The sequence below is a fragment of the Acipenser ruthenus genome, chromosome 1 (assembly GCF_902713425.1).
Source record: "Acipenser ruthenus chromosome 1, fAciRut3.2 maternal haplotype, whole genome shotgun sequence".
Taxonomy (NCBI): Eukaryota; Metazoa; Chordata; class Actinopteri; order Acipenseriformes; family Acipenseridae; genus Acipenser; species Acipenser ruthenus.
In genome coordinates, this window is record NC_081189.1 from 58766505 (window position 1) to 58793160 (window position 26656).

At 41.3% G+C, this 26656-nt stretch overlaps 1 long non-coding RNA gene and 6 other non-coding genes across 8 annotated transcripts; all 7 read left to right on the forward strand.

Moving 5' to 3' along the window:
• The first annotated feature begins 10239 nt into the window (after positions 1–10239).
• Positions 10240–18414, forward strand: LOC117420763 (uncharacterized). 2 transcript variants are annotated; one of them, XR_009329077.1, is made up of 8 exons: positions 10240–10308; positions 12645–12709; positions 13279–13353; positions 16091–16155; positions 16723–16797; positions 17067–17094; positions 17693–17746; positions 18319–18414. It is a non-coding gene; the product is annotated as an uncharacterized LOC117420763 (long non-coding RNA). The 2 variants fall into 2 exon arrangements; XR_009329078.1 differs by lacking the exon at positions 10240–10308 and adding an exon at positions 10350–10432.
• LOC117421596 (small nucleolar RNA SNORA26) lies at positions 12755–12872 on the forward strand. Its single transcript, XR_004547531.1, has one exon. It is a non-coding gene; the product is annotated as a small nucleolar RNA SNORA26 (small nucleolar RNA).
• On the forward strand, positions 13403–13520 carry LOC117421595 (small nucleolar RNA SNORA26). Its single transcript, XR_004547530.3, has one exon. It is a non-coding gene; the product is annotated as a small nucleolar RNA SNORA26 (small nucleolar RNA).
• Positions 16201–16318, forward strand: LOC117421594 (small nucleolar RNA SNORA26). Its single transcript, XR_004547529.1, has one exon. It is a non-coding gene; the product is annotated as a small nucleolar RNA SNORA26 (small nucleolar RNA).
• Positions 16847–16964, forward strand: LOC117421597 (small nucleolar RNA SNORA26). Its single transcript, XR_004547532.3, has one exon. It is a non-coding gene; the product is annotated as a small nucleolar RNA SNORA26 (small nucleolar RNA).
• On the forward strand, positions 17133–17208 carry LOC117421589 (small nucleolar RNA SNORD47). Its single transcript, XR_004547523.1, has one exon. It is a non-coding gene; the product is annotated as a small nucleolar RNA SNORD47 (small nucleolar RNA).
• On the forward strand, positions 17867–17984 carry LOC117421598 (small nucleolar RNA SNORA26). Its single transcript, XR_004547533.1, has one exon. It is a non-coding gene; the product is annotated as a small nucleolar RNA SNORA26 (small nucleolar RNA).
• Positions 18415–26656: the final 8242 nt, after the last annotated feature.

The window sequence follows — 26656 nt, forward strand, 5'->3', positions numbered from 1 at the left end:
TTTTGGAGATTCTTCGAGTCATCATTCATCTTCTTCATCATCATAATCATCATTCTGAGATTCTGATCCTTGAGATCTTCAGCTCTGACAAATGTTTGTTTACTGTCAGTATAACGTTTTTTGTGGTCCCTATTGGTGCAAGAAGTTTTTTTTGTTTATTTTAAAGAACTTTATTAACAAAATATTATTCACTATTATAAAAACACACATCGAAAAAATCAATTTACAAATTCAAGACAATTTTCAGTATTTTCAAGACAACGAAATACAATTAGAAAGTGCCGTGAAAAAGTATTTGCCCCCTGTCTGATTTTCTGCATTTTTGCATTTTTTGACACTGAATGTTATCAGATCTTCAACCAAAACCTAATATTAGATAAAAGGGACCCTGAGTGAACAAATAACACAAAAATTTGATACATATTTCATTTATTTATTAAAGAAAGTTATGCAACACCCAATGCCCCTGTGTGAAAAGTAATCGCCCCCTTAGACTCAATAAGTGGTTACGCCACCTTTAGCAGCAATAACTGCAACCAAACACTTCCTGTAGTTATTGATTAATCTCTCACAGCGCCATGGAGGAATTTTGGCCCACTCCTCCATGCAGAACTGCTTCAACTCAGTGACATTTGTGGGTTTTCGAACAGGAACTGCTTGTTTCTGGTCCTGCCACAACATCTCAATGGGGTTAAGGTCTGGACTTTGACTAGGCCATTCCAAAACTTTAAATTTCTTGTTCTTCAACCATTCTGATGTAGACTTGTTTGTGTGTTTCGGATCATTGTCTTGCTGCATGACCCAGCTGCGCTTCAGCTTCAGCTCACGGACGGATGGCCTGACATTCTCCTGTAGAATTCTCTGATACACAGCAGAATTCATGGTTCCTTCAATGATGACAAGGTGTCCAGGTCCTGATGCAGCAAAGCATCCCCAAACCATGACACTACCACCACCATGCTTGACCGTTAGTATGAGGTTCTTACTGTGGAATGCAGTGTTTGGTTTTCGCCAGACATAACGGGGCCCATGTCAGCCAAAAAGTTCCACTTTTGACTCATCTGTCCATAGAACATTGTTCCAGAACTCTTGAGGATCATCCAGGTGCTTTTTGGCAAACTTGAGACGAGCATTCATGTTCTTCTTAGTGAGCAATGGTTTCCGCCTTGCTACTCTGCCATGAATCCCATTTTTGCCCAGTGTCTTTCAGATGGTGGAGTCATTAACAGTGACCTTAGCCGAGGCGAGAGAGGCCTGCGGATCCCTGGATGTTGTTCTAGGGTTCTTTGTGACTTCCTGGACAATTTTACGCCTTGCTCTTGGATAGATTTTGGCAGGACGGCCACTCCTGGGAAGATTCACTACTGTCCCAAACTTTGTCCATTTGGACAATATGGCTCTGACTGTGGTTCGGTTTCATCCCCCAGAGCCTTAGAAATGGCTTTGTAACCCTTTCCAGACTGATAGACATCAACAACTTTTTTTCCGGAGGTCTTCAGGAATTTCTTTTGTTCGTGGCATAATGTGCCTCTAGAACCTGTGTGCTGACAACTTCACTCTGATGGTAAGGGCTAAAGTTAGTCAGATTTATATTGGGCAGGGCTGGCCCAAATCAGGCCTGGTTGTTAACAAAGTACTCAAACAGCTGACCCTAATTATCCCTTTAATTGGTTTGAGTTAACTAGGGGGGCAATAACTTTTTCACACCTGAAAATTGCATGTTTGATTACCTTGCACACCAAACAAATGAAAGAAGCACCAAACTTTGGTGTCATTTTTTCTCTCAGACTCCCTCTATATACTACTACAACCCACAACAAAAATCTGACCAAATACAATGTGAAAAATGTGCAAAAATTGAGAAAATCAGACAGGGGGCAAATACTTTTTCACGGCACTGTATATATATATATATAGATATATAGATATATATATATATATATATATATATATATATATATAAGAAAAAAGAAAAGGATATTTCAGGTACTTAAAAAGGTAGAATAATTGATTACAAATCAATTATCAGGACGTTCTGGACTACAAGTCCTTCATCGGCTGAATACAAAAAAACTGTTTTTTTCTCAAGGATGAAAGCCACAGGATGAGCATACTTGTGGTGGACTGGATTGGGTGCCGCAGTGGAAGAACTAGTGAAATCTTGTAGTGAAATTATGTCAGCAGTTGTGGAATGCTCTGGCAGAGGCTCCCATTTGCCCATGGGAATGGACCGGGCGGCCATGGACTTGAATTCACATTGACTATGCAGGCCCATTTATGGGGGATACTTTCCTGGTTGTGGTAGACGCCCACTCCAAGTGGCTGAATGTGCTACCCAGTAAAGTCAGCCACTTCAGCTGCTACCATAGAGCACCTGGGACAGCTGTTCAGCGTTCATGGTTTGTCACACACTGTTGTATCGGGCAACTTCACAAGTACAGAGTTTGAAGGTTTTCTGTCAGCTAATGGGGTGCGCCACATCACCTTGGCACCTTATCACGAATGGTTTGGTGGAGAGAGCAGTACAAACCATGAAGTCTTCACATAAAAAAATTAAGGAAGGCACTCTGAAGAGACGCTAGTCCAGGTTTTTGACTTCTTATCGCACACGCGACAACTGGACTATCCCCAGCTGAAATGATGTTCAGCAGGCAAGTGAGAACCAGATGGGATCTACTTAAACCAGACATAGATGGTAGAGTCCTCCGTGGTCAAGAGCAGATGAAGCAGAGTCAGAAAGTCCAGCGGCCGGCTCGGGTGCTAGCCTCAGGATCAGCTGTTTGGGTTAAGGACTTCACCGGGAAGGCCAATGGTTACCCGGTTCCATTATCGGCCCAACAGGACCTCTTGCTTACAAGGTTATTGTGGCCAGTAACACAGTGAGGTGTCATGTGGACCATCTCTTGTCCAGGCTGGTGTCCTGTGTGGTTTCTGAGTTCGACCCATCATCTGACAGAACACCTACAGTGTTGGTCCCAGTACCGTTGGAAGGTCCCAGCAACAGCTCCGTCAACATCGAGTGTTCAACCTAGTCCAGCAACAGCAGGGTCTGACACTGTGATGGCTGCCCCATTGAACCCTGCACTAGTGATGCCAGAGCCAGCTGCAACACCTTTGCGCCGTTCGGCAAGGGTTCGGAGAGTGCCCTTGAGCATGGATATATAGTTAGCACTAGGGGAGAAGCTACGGGCAGAATAATCCTGCTTCCCTTTACCGCTAGAGATGGGGCAGTCCACCCCCACTCTGTTAAGTTTCTCGATTGCAAGACTGTTTGAGAGTTCAGAATCAAAGTTATGTTCGTATTATGGAGGGAGGAATGTGATAACCAAGGGGTTATAGTTGTGTGTATGCGTGTGAGAGTGTGTGTGTGTGTGAGTGGATAGATAAAGCTGTGTTGGAATAACAATAAACAGTTCAGTTACCTGCAGCCTGGTGTGTTCGTGTCTTCTATGAGAGTCTCCGATTTAAGTCTCCCAGTTCATGGCATGTCATTGACAGAGTGTCTGGTTATACCTTCTCACCAGGTTTGAAATTGCTGGCTGCGAGCACCCAAGACAGCGAGCCACAGTACACTGCCCTAGTCCAGCCTCCAACATGCTGTCGTGACAGACGTGGCATATTGTTTTTTTCGGTGATTTTCTTTATTGCTTTCATTCAAGCTTGCAGTTCAACAGCTGAAATCACTCCATATCCAGTGTACAATCAACTGTCTCACTAATTAGGTGATTAAGTGCATATGCTTCAGTCATAGTCACTCAAACGTGTCATGGTCAAGGATGAATGATCAAGTGATTAAAAAGAAACCAAAAACATTTTGTCAATGTCCATCATTTATATACCTTATTTTTTTTTAAATAAATGTGTTATAATACCAATAAGTTTCTTTTGATGCTCGATATATATATTGTAACCCGGCCGGCACTCATGGTCGTTCGTTTGCCCCTTTAAAAGCAGACCCAGGACACAGGAAATGGAGTTTAAGCATGGTTGCGCTATTTTTAATAAACAAGCAAAACACAAACAAAAATAAACACCTAACTCCGTGTTGGAGCACTGACTGTACAGGCAGGTCCATGACTAGCTCGCAGGACAGCTAAGCAAGCACAACAAACCACACAGGTTTAACACAGAAACAAAAAGGTTTTTACACTACCTTTTCTTTTTACGCTTGAGCACCCTGTCAAGTGGGCTTCTAAACACACCAGCAGCCCTGAACAGACTGGCTGCTTCCTTTATATACCCTGCACCTGGCTCTAATTTAAAATGATCACCAGGTGCAGGGGATAATTACTAATAAAACAATTAACAAAATATTTAAACAATTAAACAAAATGTGCATACGCACATGTTTTATGCAGGGAGGATATTAACCTCCTCCCTGCTGTGTTACACATCCTGTCCCTCAAGTGTGCAACACTGATCGGCCATTCCAAGACCACCCACCCTCAAGTCTGATTTCTTTAATCTTCGCCCTATTCCACGGGCAGGCTTGAGGTTGGGTTGGTCCCTCCGGCGCTTCCAGGAAGGGACCGTGAACCGGCGACACGGGACCCCACTGGGATGACAGGGGTGACTGCAGCGATGGCCGGGGAACAGGAGGATGCAGCAGCGGGCAGAGGTCTTCACCTGGGGACAGGCACAGTGATGTCTGATCACCCAGGGGGAGCGAAGCAGCGAACAGGGGGAGTACCAGCGACGTCTGGCAGCAGCCCAGCAACGTCTGGGTGCTCAGGGAGAACGGAATAGGGAACTGGGGGCAGAGCTGTGGCCGATGGTGCAGACTCCTGGGATCCAGGTCAAGTGCAGGGAGGTCTAGGCAGACAGGCAGGGTGTCCAGGAGCAAGGGCCAAGGGACTGCACTGACCAGTGCCGGACAATCTTCCGGGGTTGGGGGCTGGAGCTGTGGTGGAGGGGAGCTCTTCACCTCCTCTGGCTTGGGAGACAGCACCTCTTCTCCCTTGATTGCAGCCGGTGGCTCCAGAGACAGCTACGGCTCCACTTCCTCTGGCTTCAGGAAGGACTCCTCCTCCCGCCCTTGACTCAGCACCAGCTCCTCTGGTGCAGGAGACTGCTGGGCTTCTCTCGCTGGCTTCCAACATGCTCGGTCTCCCCTACTAACTCACCCTCCTTCTCCTCCTTCTCTCCCCTCTCAGACTGTGACCTCTCCTCCCTCCTCCACGTGCACCCTGGACCCTCTCCCCACTCACCTCTTTCAAGCTGCTGCTCCTGCTTTACTCTCCTTCATCTCTTCCCTTCTCAACACCTTCTCTCCTCTCTGGCCTCTTTCCCTCTGCCTTTAAACAAGCCTCTATCACCCCCTCCTCATAAAACCCCACCTCCCTCCAGTCTACCGTCCTGTCTCCCTCTTACCCTTCCTCTCTAAAACCCTCGAACGGGCAGTACACCGCCAGCTCTCTGCTTTCCTGTCTAACCACTTTCTGCTCGATCCTCTCCAGTCTGGTTTCCTCTCTGCTCACCCCACTGAAACTGCTCTCCTGTCTCACTAACTCACTAAACTCTGCCTGTGCTGCATCTCTCTTCTCTGTCCTAATTCTCCTCAATCTCTGCTGATTTTGACACTGTCGATCAATCCTCTGCATTGCTCTGGCCTGGTTCTCCTCCTACCTCTCCGACCTACCAGGTAACCTGGTGCGGCTCAACCTTCACACCTCACCCTCTCTCAACAGGTCCCCCAATGATCAGTCTTGAGTCCTCTCCTGTTCTCTCTCTATACCCGCTCCCTGGGCCCCCTCATCGCAGCCTCTGGTTTCTCATACCATTTCTATGCTGATGATGCTCAGATCTTCCTCTTCTTCCCCCCTCCTCTGACCCCACCATCCCCTCCCGTATCTCTACCTGTCTATCTGCTATCTCCTCCTGGATGCACTCACATCACCTCAAAGTCAACCTCTCTAAATCTGACCTTTTCTTCCCCTCCTCATCTCTATCTCCATTCCTCTGGAATCTACCACACTCTCTCCCTCCTCCTCAGCCAAGAACCTCGGAGTAACCTTATTATTATTGTTATTATTTATTTCTTAGCAGATGCCCTTATCCAGGGTGACTTACAATTGTTACAAGATATCACATTATTTTTTACATACAATTACCCATTTATACAGTTGGGTTTTTACTGGAGCAATTTTAGGTAAAGTACCTTGCTCAAGGGTACAGCAGCAGTGTCCCCCACCTTGGATTGAACCCACGACCCTCCAGTCAAGAGTCCAGAGCCCTAACCACTACTACACACTGCTGCCCCCAGCACATCTCCACTCTAGCATGCACCTGCCGTTTCTTCCTGAGCAACATACAAAGAATCCGACCCTTCCTCACCAACTACGTCACCCATCTCCTGGTCCAGGCCCTGGTACTCTCCCACCTAGACTACTGCAACTCCCTCCTGGCCGGCCTCCCTGAGTCCGCCACCCGTCTGCTCCAGCTCATCCAGAACTCAGCTGCTCGCCTGGTGTTCTCTCTGCCTCGCTTCTCCCATGCTACTCCACTGGCTCCCAATCACCGCTTGCATCCAGTTCAAGACTCTTGTACTCGCCTACCGATGTCTTGACCAAACTGCACCCAGCTACCTCCAGACCCTCATCTCTCCTTACACCCCCACCCGACCTCTCTGCTCCACCTGCACTAGAAGACTGGCTGTACCTCCTCTACGCTCCCCTGCCTCCAGAGCCCACTCCTTCAACACCCTCACCCTGCAGCGGTGGAACGACCTTCCTATGGATGTCAGGACTACCTAGTCCCTGACCACCTTCCAGCACCTCCTCAAGACACACCTCTTCAGACAGCCTTTAATGCACTTTAACTTGCACTTATCTGCTCCCTTTAAACCAGCACTTAACCCAATCTGCAGTATCTTGTATTTCACTCACACTCGTATCTAACCCTCATGAAACTATCAACACTGTTATCTGCTCTTGAACTGCCCCAACATCAAATCATACTGTGTTTTGTATTTGCTCTTATTAGAACTGAAGTCACTGTATTTTGTATCTTGCTCTTAAATTCTTGATATGTATTTTTTGTATACAACCAGGGAGGCTGTTTAGTCCAGTGGTTAAAGAAAAAGGCTTGTAACCTGGAGGTCCCTGTTCAAATCCCACCTCAGCCACTGACTCATTGTGTGACCCTGAGCAAGTCACTTAACCTCCTTGTGCTCCGTCTTTCGAGCACTAACTAACACACCGACCAAAACCTAACTGAAAACAGGACAGCTAAGCTATTTCCCTGTAACAAAACCCAAAACCCAAAACAAAATAAACACAGGTTTCACTATACCTTACTTCTTTGTACGCCTGCACACACTCACAAGCAGGATCTTCATACAGCAGCCCTGTGGAGACTGACTGCACTCTTTAAATACCCTGCACCTGGTTCTAATTTACAATCACTACCAGGTGCAGGGGATAATTAACAATAAAACAATTAAACTAAATGTAAGTAAACAATAAAGCAAAATAATTAAATTAAACCAAAATGTGCCTACGCACATGTTTTCTGCAGCAGGGAGGATTTTAACCCCCCTTCCCTGCTGTGTTTCAATATATACTATATATATACAGACGTGCTCAAATTTGTTGGTACCCCTCCACAAAAAACGAAGAATGCACAATTTTCTCTGAAATAACTTGAAACTGACAAAAATAATTGGCATCCACCATTGTTTATTCCATATTTAATAGAAATCAGACTTTGCTTTTGATTTTTTATTCAACATAATATTGTAAATAATAAAACAAATGAAAATGGCATTGTGGCAAAGTGCCCCCCTGTGTATGTTATATGTTACGTGTTGTGTGTAAATGTTGGTGTATAGGCATTGGTACATGGGATATAAGCGGGTTTGTGTTTCACGTGTGTGTAAATTGTATATTTGTATTAGGCACGGGGATGACACATCACATCACGTGCAAGTAAAAAGTAATAATATGTGAGCACAGGGAATTGCACTTTAATTAATTCACGTGCAGTTGTACCGAGATTCCAATTGAATGATTGACTAGCAATCGAGTCTCGGTACAACTGCATAAAAGCTGCATGTTTTCACTCACTGGTTGTTGGGTGTTCGGTGAGTGGAGAACAGGATTGGAGACTGAGGTAAAAAGAATAAGAGTAATAATAGTTAAATCTGCTCACCGTGTTTTGGTCGTCTGTCTGTGCACTGTTTAGTTCGTTTTGTTTGTCTTTTTATTTTGGCGTATAGTGCCGTGTCCTGTGTCTGTTCAAACCTTTTATTTTCTGCGACTGAGACAGAGCTTTCTGACACTGGGCAGTACGTTTCGCTCCAGAATGCCTTGATAGTCTTGAGATTTCATTGTGCCCTGCACAGATTCAAGGCACCCTGTGCCAGGCGCAGCAAAGCAGCCCCAAAACATAACCGAGCCTCCTCCATGTTTCACTGTAGGTATGGTGTTCTTTTCTTTGAAAGCTTCATTTTTTCGTCTGTGAACATAGAGCTGATGTGACTTGCCAAAAAGCTCCAGTTTTGACTCATCTGTCCAAAGGACATTCTCCCAGAAGGATTGTGGCTTGTCAATATGCATTTTAGCAAATTCCAGTCTGGCTTTTTTATGTTTTTCTTTCAAAAGTGGAGTCCTCCTGGGTCTTCTTCCATGGAGCCCACTTTCGCTCAAAAAGCGACGGATGGTGCGATCAGAAACTGACGTACCTTCACCTTGGAGTTCAGCTTGTATCTCTTTGGCAGTTATCCTTGGTTCTTTTTCTACCATTCGCACTATCCTTCTGTTCAATCTGGGGTCGATTTTCCTCTTGCGGCCGCGCCCAGGGAGGTTGGTTACAGTTCCATGGACCTTAAACTTCTTAACAATATTTGCAACTGTTGTCACAGGAACATCAAGCTGCTTGGAGATGGTCTTGTAGCCTTTACCTTTACCATGCTTGTCTATTATTTTCTTTCTGATCTCCTCAGACAACTCTTTCCTTTGCTTTCTCTGGTCCATGTTCAGTGTAGTGCACACAATGATACCAAACAGCACAATGACTACTTTTCTCCATTTAAATAGGCTGAATGACTGATTACAAGATTGGAGAAATGTGTGATACTAATTAAAGAAACTAATTAGTTTGAAATATCACTATAGTCCAATTATTTATTATCTTTTCTAAGGGGTACCAACAAATGTGTCCAGGCCATTTTCGAATATCTTTGTAGAATAAGCAATAATTCATCTCTTTTCACAGCTTCTTTGCTTTATTCTATGACATACCAAAGGCATGCAAGTATACATGATAAAATAGCTTTTAATTTCTTCACTTTTCAGGAGGAATGAAGCATTATTTCAATGAGCTGTAAGGGTACCAACAAATTTGAGCACGTCTGTATATATATATATATATATATATATATATATATATATATATATATATATATATATATAGGTAAAAAAAAAGGCAATTCAAACAGCAATACATTGCCTCAATATATTGTTGAACAATTTTGCTATTCCCATAATGTGTGTGTGTTTAAAAAAAGAAGTGATATCTGAAACAAAAACAAAAATGCCAAGTTATCAAAAGTTTCTACTTGGCTTGTGTTTTTCAGGCTCAATAAAAGCAGATCCTTTCCCCCCACTGCTTTGACAGTTGTGCTTATTTGCTTTGTGCTGGGCAAGGTTGCCCCAATGGTTTCTTGAAACTTGGCTTGTGTTTTTGATATCTCCACTTTAAATGGCTGGGCACTTTTGATAACTTGCCATTTTTATACATTTCCAATGTGTTTTTGTTTCAGATAGTACAATACAAGAGAAACTTCCTAACACAATAAGATCTAATTCAGGAATCTAATATTCTTAAATGTGAACTACATGAAATTTCTAGAGCATTACAAAAGAAATGTCTATGCTCCCAATGTTAGTCTTGACATGTGTTTATGTATAGCAGTTCAGTTTCTGAAATAGGTCAAATTAGCATGAAAAAAATAGAGGCAGTGTAATAGCAGTATAATTTAAACTGTTCAAAGGCAAGTAAAATTAAGTGTATCTGTGCCAATGGGATTTGTGATTGTGACGAAAAGTTTTATAGCATCAGTACAATGCAAATGCAGTCTTGAAATATTGTTTTAACATAATTAACATTGCAATGCAAATCTAACTTATTATATACACAGTAACAAAGTTGCTCAAATGTTACAACTCTGTATGGGCAAAGATATTTGGTATGGGTTCAAATAAAGGTGAGCTATACCTTTAAGAAGAAGGAGCTGAAAGTGTCGTGTATGTAGCTCCCAGCATGCTCTACTCGTTCTCATTCTCTAGAAGGAAAACCAGTAGCATGGAGGTATGTATTGCTGTTGCTCAAAACAAAAAAAAAGAAAAAAAGAAAAGAAAAGAAAGAAAGAAAGATCAGATTCTAATATTACTATCATAATTTATATTGAACACTCGGTGAGCTCAGAAGTGCTGTAAGTAATGTTCAGGTTATCATTAATCTAAGTTTAGTACCGGTAATACAATAATTGTAGATGTGAATTATGACAGTTAAGTACATAATCTGTGCTTTTGGTAGTGGGGATTCAGAATTGAACACGACTAGTAAAATAAAATTGTTTTTAGATTTTAATTAAATCGTGTAGTTGAGCGGGGTACATTAGAATTAAGTTCACGGGCGCTTCACCACGTGGGCTATTTGCCTGAAATATATATTTTTAATCGTTTCCGTTCTTAATGTATATATATATATATATATATATATATATATATATATATATATATATAAATATAAATTACAATAGACTCGTTCTTCGCTGGATAATTAGGTTTTATTGTACTGTATATGCATAGTAAATGTAGGCCATGCAAATGAGCTGTATATTATCTGGGCCTAAGGTTTTCCCTTATTCAGCCCAGAAACGTGACTTAGATTTGATGTGTTACATTGGTATTCCGTTGTAATGGAAAACACTGGAAAACATTTTAAGTGCATAACATTCACAAATTCAAAAAAAATAATGTAGAGATCATAGGCCCTGCTATACCAGGTAGAATACCATTGCTAGATCTAGGCACATGATAGCTTAAAATATAAAAAATTAGGACCCCAATCTGAAATATGACCCCATCGGCTTGGGGTTAATTGACATTATTAGAAACCCGAAATATTTTTGGGTTGTCTTGGGAATGACCCCATGGAGACGCAGACAATACACTTTACCCGAAGCCGATCAGAAGATCCGACCAACCATTCATCAAAGTGAGACAGGTTAGGTGCAAATGTGTCCGACTACTAGGCTACTTTGGAAATACAATTTAATTTAATGCAGAGATAAATACGTTACGGACCTATGCTTTTAAATAAAACGATCAAATCATCTTTTATTTATTTTACTTTACTGAAGCCGATCTGCGTTGGGCGGGAATGTGCTTCATCCCTTTTTAAATGTGGATGTATTTTAATATAAATAGTTTGACAATTGGGGCTACTCTGGAATAATTAAAAAGTCTGGTTAAAATTGTACATTTTTTAATAGTTACGTAAGATTTATAATGTTTTAAAGCTGTGGTTGAACAAAAGCTTACAATACAGACCCTCTTAGCTTAGATTTTCTTCAATGTATTAGTACCGCATTAACCTTTTTTGTAGTTTTTTTTTATTTATTTATTTTTATTTCGAAAGTAGCCAAATTTGACACATTTGGGGATATCCGAAGAGTAGTGGGCCTCGCGCATATTTATGTGATACAAACCTCAGTCATCAATTGGGATAGCAATGGTTTCCCACTTTATGAAAGATACTAATAATGTACGTGTTGCAGGAAACATAAAAAAAAAAAAAATCCCCGGTGATTATGTAAGTGTTAGCTCAGGGTCGCTCATATAAGTTAACTTAGAGCCTTGATAATATACAATATATAAAAATCACTACACAACATTGAGGAAGTTTGGAACGGTTTAAACGAGTCATTTCAGAATGACTTGCTTGCCTTTTGTTCTGTCCCATGAGATTCTGGCTGGCGCAGCACAACGCATTTTTGTCACAGATGGCTTTCCATAGAGATAATTGTGTGCCCAAAATCTGGTTTGTTTAGTTTTTGCTGTCAAACTTTTAAATAGAGGCTCAAGAGCTGCTGTGTTGATACTGTTATATATATATATATATATATATATATATATATATATATATATATATATATATATATATATATATATAATATATTAATATTTTAATATTTATAATCACACAGAGCTCTCTTTTCATTGCCATTTTGTTAAACTGTTGCGCAAATTCTGGTGAGGCGGTAAATGAGTGCAAGGTATTTTTGTCATTTGTAGCGAATACGAACATCCTGATTTTTGTATCTGAATGCATGTAAAAATTTGTCCCAACACATTATTTATATTTGTATGTGTGTGTGCACCCTAAATACTGTAGTAATCTACTCCCTTTTAAGGGAAACTTGTTCCAGCAAAACCAATAATGAGACCACTCAGGTTGTATGTCAGTGTTATGACCTGCCTTAGTGGCACAACTCTCCAATAAGGACAGGCACCCTCTTAGTCAGGCAGTGTTTAATGTACATTATCCGAAATGAATTGCACAATTAACAGGTTTCTATGAAGAACCTGGCGGGAATGAGTTCTAAAATGTCTTTTGAAATGTTTTCGCTCTAATTGCAGCATCTTTTGTGCGGAGTAATGGGAAGATTAGCATTACGAAGATCTGGAAAGCCTGACTTTTTAAGGTACACTACTACTGTACGTTTTGTGACATTCATGTCCCCTTAAAACTGCCCATTTAAGACAGATTGTGTTTTAAGTGGCCAACACAGGGGGGTAGACTAGTTCTCTCATAAACCTGAAGCAGAGGCGAAACCCCTGCTTTGGATCCTGTCGGGAGGTACAAATGTTATCCTACCACAAATATCTAGCTCCAGCTTTACAGGCAGGTGCTTTAGAGTTATCATGTATTGAGAACCGCTTATTCAGTTATGATTACCTTGCTAAGGACATTCTTTAGCACAAGAGATGTATCGGCCTAGATGTGAAGTTTATTGTTTGCATCAGATTCTGGGGATATGCGTGGCAGCTGCCTTAGCTGTCTGTCACACTTGGATGTAGTTAGAGAAGCCCTAAGCAATTATGATGAAACTTGGTTAGGATGTTCTTAAGCACAGTTGAGTATCAGTCTGGGTGTCTGTGGAGACATTCCACTGTCCCTTTTAAATCCTTCTAAGGAAACCTATAAAATGTAGTTTTATAGGAAGTTTTGTGTCTGATCTTGAATAATTCATAATTTTTTTCCCGTTCGTAGTGACTTTGGCATCTTGTGTGCACAGCAATGTGAAGTTCGGTATTCTGAGAATGACCTAGAAATACCGACTTGAAGGTATGAGCTACTTACTGTGTGAATTTATGGCATGCATGTCCCCTTAAAACTGCCCATTAAGACCGATTTGTGTTTTACGTGGCTAACACAGGGGGGTAGATTAGTTCTCTCATAAACCTGAAGCAGAGGCGAAACCCCTGCTTTGGATCCTGTCGGGAGGTACACATTTTATGATTGGGGATTATAACTGGGGCTTGAACTTGTGTTTGTGTGTGTATGTATATTACATATTAATTGGTGTGTAATTAGGGCTGTCAATTGCAGGTAACATCGGCGATTTAACATTTAAATATTTAACGTGTGTTAATCGCATTGCTGTGTTTTGAGCCATTCGGCACACCGTACTTCAGTCCCAGCTGCGGCGACATTCGATAGAGTGTCTGAGTGCAGTTATTGTTTAAATAGAAAGTTAGTCCCTGAACTGCGTTCTGGAGCAAAGCACTAAAAATGAATGGGAGTTTTTTTTTTTTTCTTAAATGTTCTGATAGCTCATTGGACAGAAAGATGCTTGTCTGCTGTTAAAGTGAGTTTTACAGTATCACACATGAGTACATCTAGTCTGCTGCGTGCTGAACACTCCTTCACTTCTCAAAATACATGAGCAGCTCTTCTGCTACAACCAACAACAATACAACAAGAAGTGAAACCCACCAGGTCACTGCAAGCCTATGAATCAAACTAGATGAACGATAGTTTTTTTTTTTTTATGTTCATTTCCTAGAAATGCTTACATTAGCTACATATTTATAATTATAAATAAAAAGTTTGTCCACAGTCACATTTAAAAATAGATATCCTGTTTTATTGTTTTGTGATCTCTGTATGCTGCTGATCAAGCTTGGACTGCACGTTTTATTGTGTTGGTTGTATTTGTAATTTCTAAATTATTGCCCATAGTAAATTTTGGTGCCGGTCTCATTGTATACATTTCCTGGTTAAATAAATGAGACACCTCGCGGTACTGTTGTACCCTGGTCTCTCTCGTTCATATTACATCATAAGAATATTCCTGGTTCCCACTAAACCAAAATGGCTACGTGTGCAGGTGGACACTCGCAGTTAAAACATAAACGAAATACTACTCGTCAGACACGTCAACAACTAGTAAAAGCACTGCAGAGACTCAGCAACTCCGCACCTTCTCGCATGCAGAGGCTCGGCAACTCCGCACCTTCTCGCAGAAAACAGGGTGCACAGAGACTTGTTGGACGACATAAAAAAAACTGCCGCAAGTTCAAGTGAGCCCAAACAAGCCAATGTTCTGCAGTTCGTCCTTGGTAAAGCAAAAACACACGATAACTGAGGTAGTTTGTAAATTGCTTCCAGTGATTAAAAATTGAAAAGGCTAATCCTAGTGTTTTGATTTGTATTTATTTGTCTAGTTAGGATTGCCTGCTTGTTCGAGTTTATTTGAACAAGTTATTTACAGTTTTCGAAATGTTTACGTGAATACATCTCTTTTGTATAACTGTACTAATTATTTACTTGCACCTCACAACATTGCAGGCAATGTGACAATCAAACTTGCATCTTGTTAATACTTTTTTTTTTTTTTTTAATGGTTTTGTTTTACGCATTTGGGTCAATGCCAAAAATAAATAATTTGACAAAAGATGGTGAGTTTGCACGGGGTACCGCATTCAGTCTCAAATACATAACTACATTTTAAACAATTTTATTTATAGTTAACCCTTTGCGGTCCATTTATTAAATGTGCGTCAGGCACGTCAGGTCTAATTAATTTTCACACGCGCAGTTAATTTTATACGCGCTGTTTAAAAGTATTTTTTTTCACAGTCAAACGGGTTTAAATGGCCCTGCATATCAACAAAGCACTCACTAGGCATCTCCAGCCCCACCCCACCCTTTCGTTTGCTATAGCGTTCAGCTATGTAAGAAATAAATAATAATAGTCGTACATACCGATCGATCATCTCTGGATCACTCGTTTTATCACCAAACTCCTCAATAATGCGATCCAAGTCATTATTTTATTACTATAACATCTGAAAAAAGCTCTGCAAATGTCCATGATAGTCTCTGTGCGCTGACGCACTCAGCCAGCTTGTTTACTATGAACGCCCCATTATCTGATACCTGATACCATGTATGACTATTCATGAGATACGCCTTTTTTTTTTTCCCCCCCCCCCCCGACTTGTCTCGGCTCCTGTCGCTCCCACTCGGCAATAGAATGGTTTTCTCGGCTTTTTCCGGAGAAAAAACGACTAAACACCCGTTTATTGCTTTGCTGTAATGATGTCGGACCCAGTCCGACAAAGGACCTGTGAGGAATAATTGCAATGTCGGACCCAGTCCGACAATGGACCGCAAAGGGTTAAGGATAATGGCATCTGTAATAAAACACATTTTTAATTAGAAGGATGTACTAATTGTATTAATTTAATATGTGATTAAAACCGAGATTAACTAAGATTAATTAATTGCTTGACAGCCCTAATATATTTTACACATTGACAAGTGCCCTAAATACTGTAATAATCCACTCCCTTTTAAGGGGAGCATTTCACCATTATTGAGACCACTCAGGTTGTATGTCAGTGTTACGACCTGCCTTAGTGGCACAACTCTCCAATAAGGACAGGCACCCTCTTAGTCAGGTAGTGATTTAATGTACATTATCCGAAATGAATTGCACAATTAACAGGTTTCAATGAAGAACCTGGCGGGAATGAGTTCTAAAATGTCTTTTGAAATGTTTTCGCTCTAATTGCAGCATCTTTTGTGCGGAGTAATGGGAAGATTAGCATTACGAAGATCTGGAAAACCTGACTTTTAAAGGTACACTACTACTGTACGTTTTGTGACATTCATGTCCCCTTAAAACTGCCCATTTAAGACAGATTGTGTTTTAAGTGGCCAACACAGGGGGGTAGACTAGTTCTCTCATAAACCTGAAGCAGAGGCGAAACCCCTGCTTTGGATCCTGTCGGGAGGTACAAATGTTATCCTACCACAAATATCTAGCTCCAGCTTTACAGGCGGGTGCTTTAGAGTTATCATGTATTGAGAACCACTTATTCAGTTATTATTACCTTGCTAAGGACATTCTTTAGCACAAGAGATGCATCTGCCTATATGTGAAGTCTATTGTTTGCATCAGATTCTGGGGATATGCGTGGCAGCTGCCTTAGCTGTCTGTCACACTTGGATGTAGCTAGAGAAGCCCTAAGCAATTATGATGAAACTTGGTTAGGATGTTCTTAAGCACAGTTGAGTATCGGCCTGGGTGTCTCGAGACATTCCTCTGTCCCTTTTAAATCCTTCTAAGGAAACCTATAAAATGTAGTTTTATAGGAAGTTTTGTGTCTGATCTTGAATAATTCATATTTTTTTTCCCGTTCGTAGTGACTTTGGCGTCTTGTGTGCACAGCAATGTGAAGTTCGGTATTCTGAGAATGACCCGGAAAGCCTGACTTGAAGGTATGAGCTACTTACTGTGTGAATTTGTGGCATGCGTGTCCCCTTAAAACTGCCCATTTAAGACCGATTGTGTTTTAAGTGGCTAACACAGGGGGGTAGATTAGTTCTCTCATAAACCTGAAGCAGAGGCAAAACCCCTGCTTTGGATCCTGTCGGGAGGTACATACTAATCAGCATTTTAACATGGCTCTGGTCTTATTACATAAGCCGTCATGGTTTGATATGCAAGACATAAAGTACTTACATTTGTGATCCTCCTTATTTTTCAGATGGTGCTAAACACCAGAGTGTTAACAGGTAAGCAGTTCTGTATTGCTGTGATTCACAAAAAACCTAACCTGTGGTGAACAGATTCTGACAAATTAATTCAGCTGATTTATACTACTTTACCATTCCATTTATTCTGAGGTGAACTTGACATGCTGGAAGTGGAGTGTTTCTACTTTTTTTTTTGGTTTGTATCTTTTATATAGAGCACTTGCATGACTGAGAACCTTTGGCATAGTGAAGGTGACACATATTTTAAATGCAAGTTGAGAGTACCTATATAACTCCTTTGATCTAAAATAAATGGCATGTACATCACTTAGGATAAATGGATGTATTCTTGAACTCTCTCACTGACAGTTGACGACAGTAAGAATTCTGATCTCATCCCATCCTGACTACTTGATGGTTGTTGCAATAGTTGTGGGCCACTATAGCCCTGTTGCTTGGATACATCCCAACAGGGATGGCCAATGGGACACGAAGATGCTTGGTTTTTAAATGGCTTTCGGCTATGGACCCTAAATGTGTCAAATATTTATGATCCACTCTGAGATGCTGTGCTAGTCATTGTACTGATTGTAAAATAAACCATCTATATGTCGTCTAATTTTCTAAAGTTTTTCAGGAACCATCTGGGATTTACTTGTACGCCACAGGTTGGGAGAAACTTGGCATGAAGGTATGAGATTATATTAGCGGTTTCATAGAATTAACGAAATTCTAGAATTATTAGAATTAACGAAAGCTTGACTTTAAAGGTATGATATTTGTGTGAATTTATGGCATGTATGTCCCCTTCAAGCCCATTTAAGACTGATTTTGTGTTTTAAGTGACCAACACGGGGGTAGACTAGTTCTCTCATAAACCTGAAGCGGAGGCTAAACCCCTGTTTTGGATCCTGTCGGGAGGTACAAATGTTCATACACCAACATGAAAAGTATACAGACCTTGCACACTGGGGCAAACATATGTGTTGCACTACTGCGTTGTACTGGAATTTGCTGAATTGACAAGATTTAAAATTAACTCCATTTACTACCTAATCAGATACAGTAATACCACTGAGAAATAAGCAGTTTTGTGTTCATATATAGGACATTTGTGGAAAGTCTATTTTTAAATAGGGTATATATTAAAATGGTGAAGCAAGCCAGTCATGTGTTGCAGGTTTTTGCAAAGCAAAATTACTGTTCAGTATTGCTTGACTTGCCTGAAAATTATGATAAATTGGTCTCCCTTTTCTTTTCCAGATTGGAATCCCAGGTAGAGATGGCTGTTTGAGTTTGTGCATGATTTCTGAAATGTTTACTTCAGAACACTAAAAATAAACTTTTTTTTTTAAAGTGTCCAGTGCTTTGGTTTATTATTTGGTTGAATGTGGCATGAATGTTTGCAGTGCTTCTCATATCCCAGGTACAATGATATTGTGGAGGTCTTTTTATGTAAGTTACACTTTAGAGAACCACTTACCCAATTGTGAAAAATACCAAGGACATGTATCATGAGTCATTGAGTACAGTATTGGAATCTCTGGATATGGATAGGTCCTGTCCATCTGTCTCTGGGTATATGGATGCGTCCTGTCCATCTGTCTGGGTATATGGATGGGTCCTGTCCATCTGTCTCTGGGTATATGGATTTGTCCTGTCAGTCTGTCTCTGGGTATATGGATGGGTCCTGTCCATCTGTCTGGGTATATGGATGCATCCTGTCCATCTGTCTCTGGGTATATGGATGCGTCCTGTCCGTCTGTCTCTGGGTATATGGATGCGTCCTGTCCATCTGTCTCTGGGTATATGGATGTGTCCTGTCCATCTGTCGGTATATGGATGGGTCCTGTCCATCTGTCTCTGGGTATATGGATGCGTCCTGTCCATCTGTCTCTGGGTATATGGATTCGTCCTGTCAGTCTGTCTCTGGGTATATGGATGCATCCTGTCAATCTGTCTCTGGGTATATGGATGCGTCCTGTCCATCTGTCTCTGGGTATATGGATGTGTCCTGTCCATCTGTCTGGGTATATGGATGCATCCTGTCCATCTGTCTCTGGGTATATGGATGCGTCCTGTCCGTCTGTCTCTGGGTATATGGATGCGTCCTGTCCATCTGTCTCTGGGTATATGGATGTGTCCTGTCCATCTGTCGGTATATGGATGGGTCCTGTCCATCTGTCTCTGGGTATATGGATGCGTCCTGTCCATCTGTCTCTGGGTATATGGATTCGTCCTGTCAGTCTGTCTCTGGGTATATGGATGCATCCTGTCAATCTGTCTCTGGGTATATGGATGGGTCCTGTCCATCTGTCTGGGTATATGGATGGGTCCTGTCCGTCTATGAGGGGCTTGTATGAAATTTCAAGTATGCTGCTGCTGCTATAACAACTGGTGGCATCTCAAACAACTTCAGTTCACTTTTATTGAAACTTCTAACTGCACCTTGACCTCTGACCTAAGATGACTGCTTTCTCCATTAGTGTTGCCACCTGGGCTGGTCAATGGGCTGAGTTTAAGCTGTACATTTGTTTGCTTACTCTTGTATCTACTTGTCGTCTGGATGCCATGCTGTGAACTGCTCATTGTCTGGCATTCTTGGTTATCGAATCCAGGATACACAAGACATAGAAATGTTGTCAGGATGGCAATAAATGGGGTGGTGTGCACAAGATAAACAAAACTCATATTTGGTATATTGCATGGTATCTCTCCCTGTGACATACTGAACGTTATATTTTTCAATGAAAAAAATAAGTTATAAAGACCAATTTGATTCTAAGATCAGCTTTTTATTGACTAGGCTTGGAATCCTGGAGCTCCTACAATAACTGGCTTTTGTTAAAGTAGCTTTATACACTTAAATGAGAAAATAAGAATTGCAGCAAGGTGTGAGTCACTCACTTCTGCTTGCTTAAACTAATGAAGTTTTAAACTACTCGCTTGGTTTTTTAATAAACTGATGTATTCCTATAAAGCCTGTAGGTCACTTACTTTTCATGGTTCTTATTGCAACCTTTATTTACTGTGCCTATAGAAAGGCTACACCCCCTTGAACTTTTTTCTCATTTTGTGTCAGTGCCTCAATTTCATGCATTTAAATGAGGATGTGTTTCCACTTATCTACACACCATACTTCACACTGTTAAGGGGGAAACAAGTTTTTATTGAGAAAAAAATGATATATTAAAAATACAAAACTGAAAGATAATTGGATAAGTCTCCACCCCCTTGAATTAATACTTGGTGGAAGCACCTTTGGCAGCAATTACAGAATGTTCTTTACAAAACTATTCAAGCTCTGTCAAGTTCCTTGGGGAGCGTTGATGGACAGCAATCTTCAACGGGTCGGCACCACCAAATTACCGGACTCAGTGACGGACGTGGGGGGGTGTATAGCAAACATCAGAACACAGTCTGATTTAAAGCACATTTTCCCCTATAAATAGAGGAGCTAAGCACATGAACATCAATGAAGAGCAGCACAACTGTATATAGCTACAGTAGTTATCTAGGCATAATAATAAATTCAACTTAGTGTTTTTGAATGTACCTCGCCGCTGCAGCTACATCGAAGTCCTTTGTGCTTGTTGCAGTTGCAATACGTAGACATGCATCAACACGACAGTTCTCGAGGCGATTCCTTGTGGATGTTTTAATTGAGTTTGTGTGGCTGAAGCCTCGTTCACAGCAACAGGTGTCAGGGCTCAGTGTCAGTAAAAGAAGTGACAGCCTTGCTAGTTCACTGTATTCATCCTCACTACTTGACATGAACAAAATACACCATAATATGGTAACGTCACTGCCACAGCGTCACTGTCACAGCCTCATCCTCGCAGTACAACGTATATTGCATTTCAACTTTGCTGGAGTCAATGTGCTTTATAAGTCTTGCAGCAAGTTTTTGAATTTGTGAGACTGGTGGCTTTTGGTTGCAGGGGTCCAAGTAAAGCATGCATTTCACCAGCTCTTTTTCAGGAAACCTGGCCTTGAATGCCTGTTCAGGTTTTTTTGCATATTCAGTGAACGTTGCATTTACCTTAGCAATCTCTTTCTGGCAAGTAGTGCTGCTCCTCGCACTCCCTTAGTATCTCTGTGACCTTGGCACTAGGGATGGACAGGTCGCTTGGAGTTACGAAAGATTCCAGTGTAGAATCCTCATTTGAAGGCTGTTTAAATGGCTTCAGAATTACCTTACAGTATTTCTCCAGAGAACAGTATGCGTTGTATAGATTAGAGTTCTCTTTCTGCAGCGCTAGATTCATTGATGCGAGAAGTGGCAAAACCCAATTCAAGAAACTTAGATATAGAATGAATTTAGGAGATTGTAGCATGTCATGGATATTCGGGCAACTTGTTCTATAACTCGGTGACCCATTCCCAAATGCCTCTCTCAAAATATTGCACTAGAGAATCCCGCAGTAGCTCAAACCTCTCAACGCAGGCAGCCAAACTTAACCAGCAAATTTTTTTGTAGTTAACCAGGTTTGAGTATTCCTCTTCATTCAGCTCACAGATCTGTCTAAACGCCTTTTTTTCTTATAACCCCACTGAAATGTCTAAGTGTTGTTTTGATTATGTCATCCACAAAGTCAGGTATGACTGATTCAGCGTCTTTAGCCATTAAGGCTTGGCGATGGGTCTTACAGTGCTGGACAAATAAATTGCCATAGCGATCTTTCAGTTGGCTTGAAACACTTTCACGTTGGGCTAGCATTACAGATGCCCCGTCTGATGTAAATCCCACAATTTTCTCTATAGGGTACTTGTTTCGGTCATTTTCCAAACAACCAACGATGGCTTCACTCAGATTTTGTGCATTACAACGCTTGGTTAGTTCAATTAAGCTCAAAAACTCAGAGCGAATTTCACCTGCGTCAACATTCACAAAACAATGATAAATTATTATTTGACTCTTGTCACTGTGGCCAGTGCTCTCGTCACACATTAAGTTTACAAACGGAGCATCTACTGCTGCTTGAACAGTTTCACTGCAAAGATAGCCATGAACGTAACTAATGCTTTGTCTGATTGTATAACAAGGCTTCAGCTGGCGGTTCAGTGTCATCAAGATTCTGCAGTAACCATAGTTACGGTAGAATATTTTCATTGTCAGTTTACGGGGAGAAGCAGAGGCCAAATCTAGCCTGTTTGCATCGCAATTGCAATATGTACATAGATAAATCATGTCTTTTTTCAACAGAGATTGTAAATCGTACTTTATTTGAATAAATTACCATGGACCGCAAACTTTTTACAACAGACACCTTGCCGATCCCTGATCTTCAAGTCATGCCACAAATTTTCGATTGGATTTAGGTCGGAGCTCTGACTGGGCCACTCAAAGACATTTACCTTTTTGTTCCTTAGCCACTCCAGTGTAGCTTTGGCTGTGTGCTTTGGGTCATTGTCATTCTGAAAGGTGAACTTCCGTCCTAGTTTCAGCTTTCTTGCAGAGGGCAGCAGGTTGTCCTCAAGGACTTCTCTGTACTTTGCTCCATTCATTTTCCCTTCTACCCTGACAAGTGCCCCAGTCTCTGGCGATGAGAAACATCCTCATAACATGATGCTGCCACGACCATGCTTGGTGTTCTTTGGGTGATGTGCTGTGTTGGGTTTGCGCCAAACATAACGCTTTGCATCTAGGCCAAAAAGTTCCATTTTAGTTTCGTCAGACCACAAAACTTTTTGCCACATGGCTACAGAATCTCCTGAGTGTTTTTTTTGCATACATCAAATGGGATTCAAGGTGGGCTTTCCTGAGTAATGGCTTCCTTCTTGCCACCCTACCATACAGGCCAGATTTGTGGAGTGCTTGGGATATTGTTGTCACATGCACACTTTGACCAGTCTTGGCCATAAAAGCCTATAGCTCTTGCAAAGTTGCCATTGGCCTCTCGGTAGCCTCTCTGATCAGTCTCCTTCTTCCTCGGTCATCCAGTTTGGAGGGACAGCCTGATCTAGGCAGGGTCTTGGTGGTGCCATACACCTTCCACTTCTTAATAATCGTCTTGACCGTGCTCCAAGAGATATTCAAGGTCTTTGATATTTTTTTATACCCATCCCCTGATCTGTGCCTTTCAACAACTTTGTCCCGGAGTTCTTTTGAAAGTGCCTTGGTGCTCATGGTTGAGTCTTTGCTTTGAATTGCACTACCCAGCAGAGGGAACCTACAGGAACTGCTGAATTTATCCTGAAATCATGTGAATCACTACAATTTAACACAGGTGGAGGCCACTTAACTTGGTGTGTGATTTTGAAGGCGATTGGTTACACCTGAGCTAATTTAGGATTGCTATTACAAGGGGGGTGGACACTTATCCAACCAAGCTATTTCAGTTTTTATTTTTAATTAATTTTCTACAAATTTCTAGAATATATTTTTCACCTGGAAGTTGTGGGGTAGGATGTGTAGATAAATGAATATATATATATATATATATATATATATATATTAATGCATTTTAATTCCAGGCTATAAGGCAACAAAAGCTGAAAATTTTGAAAGGGGGTGTAGACTTTCTATAGGCACTGTATATCCCTGCCAGGGCATAAGAATGTTACATTAAAAAAAGAAAAGAAATCTTGGGCACAACATTAACCCTTTGCGGTCCATTTATTCAGCATGTCTCAGGCGCGTCAAGTCCAGTTTATTTTCACACACGCAGTTTATTTTAGACACGCTGTTTAAAAGTATTTTTTTTCACAGTAAAACAGGTTTAAAAGGCACTGCATATCAACAGGACACTCAGTACTGCATCTCCAGCCCCGCCCCACCCCTTGTTCGCTGTATTTTTCACATACCTCTTCATAGTCGTGCATACTGATAAATCATCTCCTGATCACTCGTTTTATAACCAAACTCCTCAATAATGCTATCCAAGTCATTATTTTATTACTGTAACATCTCAAAAAGCTCTCCAAATGTCTGTGATATTCTTTGAGCGCTAGATGCGGAAGCAGCTATCTTGTTTATTTATGTCCGTGTTATCTCTGGTGCCGGGGCTATGTGTATTGCTCAGATCCGCCCCCCCCCCCTGGTCCTGGTCCAACATAGGACAGCAAAGGGTTAAACATGTAATCATACAATGCTCCAGCAGAGGTATTGCAAGCACAACTTTGAAGAAGAGATACTGTGTGAGATTTACTCACCCACTCTTTGAAGTTTTGACTTGCCATTTTAGGATTTACTTTGCATTATTTCATAAGCAGTCTTTGAATCTGGCACTTTGTAATTAAAAGTTTGGCAAAGGACAGTTGGAACTCATGCTACTGCTCAAAGCTAAAGTGCAGCTGTAATTTATAATTCAGTCCATTACCATTAAAGATAAGAGTTATAAATCATGACTAAGAATAACAGACATGTAAATCTACACATCCCTGTCACTGATGCAGACTAGTTTCATCCTGTCCATTGGGTAACTTGATAGAACCTGTGTGTTTTGCAGTTAACAAACTGACATTGTCATATTATATATTTAATTTCCAGTAATAACAAACCAGTTTATTTTCTTTTTTCCCCGCATGAAGAACTTGCAAGGATTTAGTTCAAGATCTGTTGCCAAATGATAATCTTTTGACAGATGTAGCAGTGGCTTCATATTGCCTCCCCACTATAGTTTGGAAAACATTCAAGTGGTATAATCAGTGTGCTCTTACTATCAAAAAAAAGAAAGAACATGGTTTAAATCCACATGATTTGGGCCAGGAAGTACTGCTTTGTCTGCCCTTGTTAATAAAAAATAGTGACCAAAACCTGTACATGTAACAGCTTAATTACTGAAAACATGGCACCAAAATAAATCTGCAATGAAGGGGGAAAAGAAAGAACAATTTCAAAAACTGCACCAAAAACCACCCTAATTTATTGTAAATGTGACAATGCTAACTACACAATAAATCATAGTTCTTTAATGTTACAGATTATGTGCAGAAGCCCATATATCTTGTCCTCCAAGGCTCAGTCCTGGGACCACTCCTGTTTTCTCTCTACACCCACTCCCTGGGTCCCCTCATCTCCCATGGCTTCTCGTATCACTTCTATGCTGATGGTGCCCAGATCTTCCTCTTCTTTGCCACCTCTGACTGACATTTCCTCCCGTATCTCTACCTGTCTCTCGGCCATCTCCTGGATGCATTTGCATCATCTCAAACTCAACCTCTACAAATCAGACCTCCTTCTCTTTCCCCTCTTCCTCTCCCACTACTGATCTATCTCTAGTCCTCTTGAATCCACCACTCTCTCCCTCCTCATCCACCAAGAACCTCGATGTCACCCGCAACCCTCGCTCTCCTACTCTCAGCACATCTCTACTCTGGCACGCTCCTGTCGCTTCTTCCTGAGCAACATATGCAGAATTCGCCCCTTCCTCACTGACTACTCCATCCAGCTCCTAGTTAAGTCCTGGTACTGTCCCACCTTGACTACTGCAACTCCTTCCTGGCCGGCCTCCCTGCCTCTGCTATGCGTCCGCCCAAGCTCATCCAAAACTGCTGCTCGCCTTGTTTTTTCTCTTCCTTGTTTCTCCCACCCTATACCGCTGCTCTGCTCTCTACACTGGCTCCCTATCGCTGCTCACATCCAATTCAACAGTCTTGTACTCGCCTATAGCAGTCTCGACCTTTCTGCTCCCTCCTATCTCCAGACTATCATTTCTCCCTACACCCCCTCTCTCCCCCTCTGGCAGACTAGCTGTACCCCCGCCTCCAGAGCCCGCTCAGCTCAGCTGTATTAGGGCAGTATTGTGTGGTTTCTTTCACAGCACAGGTTTGTGACTGATCTTTGATCATTAAAATCCAGTACCAAATCATTATACGTAGCAACTCTATATGGCACTGCTGCCATTTATGGAGCAGGGTATAGTATGCCAAAGCACTGCGGGGATACCTATAGCTGTTGTAGTGCTTCAGTAAAATATGAACTGAATACCTAGTGTACAAGACAGTGCTGTGGTAGAATATGTTTGAAACATACAAAATATACAATAACACTAATAAGTTTAATTTTGAAAACTGAGCACCGTCCGTCCCTCCCCCCTCCAGCTCGTTCAGAGGAAAATCTTTAATGTCTTCATTCGCCATCTTGACAGCAAAGCGTTGTATAGCGTAAGATGTATTGAAAGAAATGTCTCAAAACCCCTCTGCTGTTTGGGATTTTTTTGTTAAATACCCAGACAACCAAAAAAAAAGTTGAATGCAAACTGAAAGCGACTGTTGATGTATCATGGAGGCACAACCAATCTCTGGGGTCACTTGACAAGCGTAAATTCATATTATTATTTTTATTTTTAGTAGTAGTAAAATGTGAATTGGGTTGGTAGTGTGTCCTACTGACTTGTTTCAATCTGCCATTGAGACTGAGTTGAATACACTTTGGAATCAGTCCAGTTAGCTTGCATCGGTAGCAGACAGAGCTCAAACCAGTTTGAGTTGAGTCGCTGTCATACTCAGGTAATATAGTGGGCTGGAAATCATCAGTCTTGCCAAGCAGCTTTAAAAGAAGTTACCTGATGACATCCAAAGTATACAACACTGCTCATGTAAAAAAAAACATAAAAAAAACATATATAAGTAGATTACTGATGGATCTAGCAGCAGT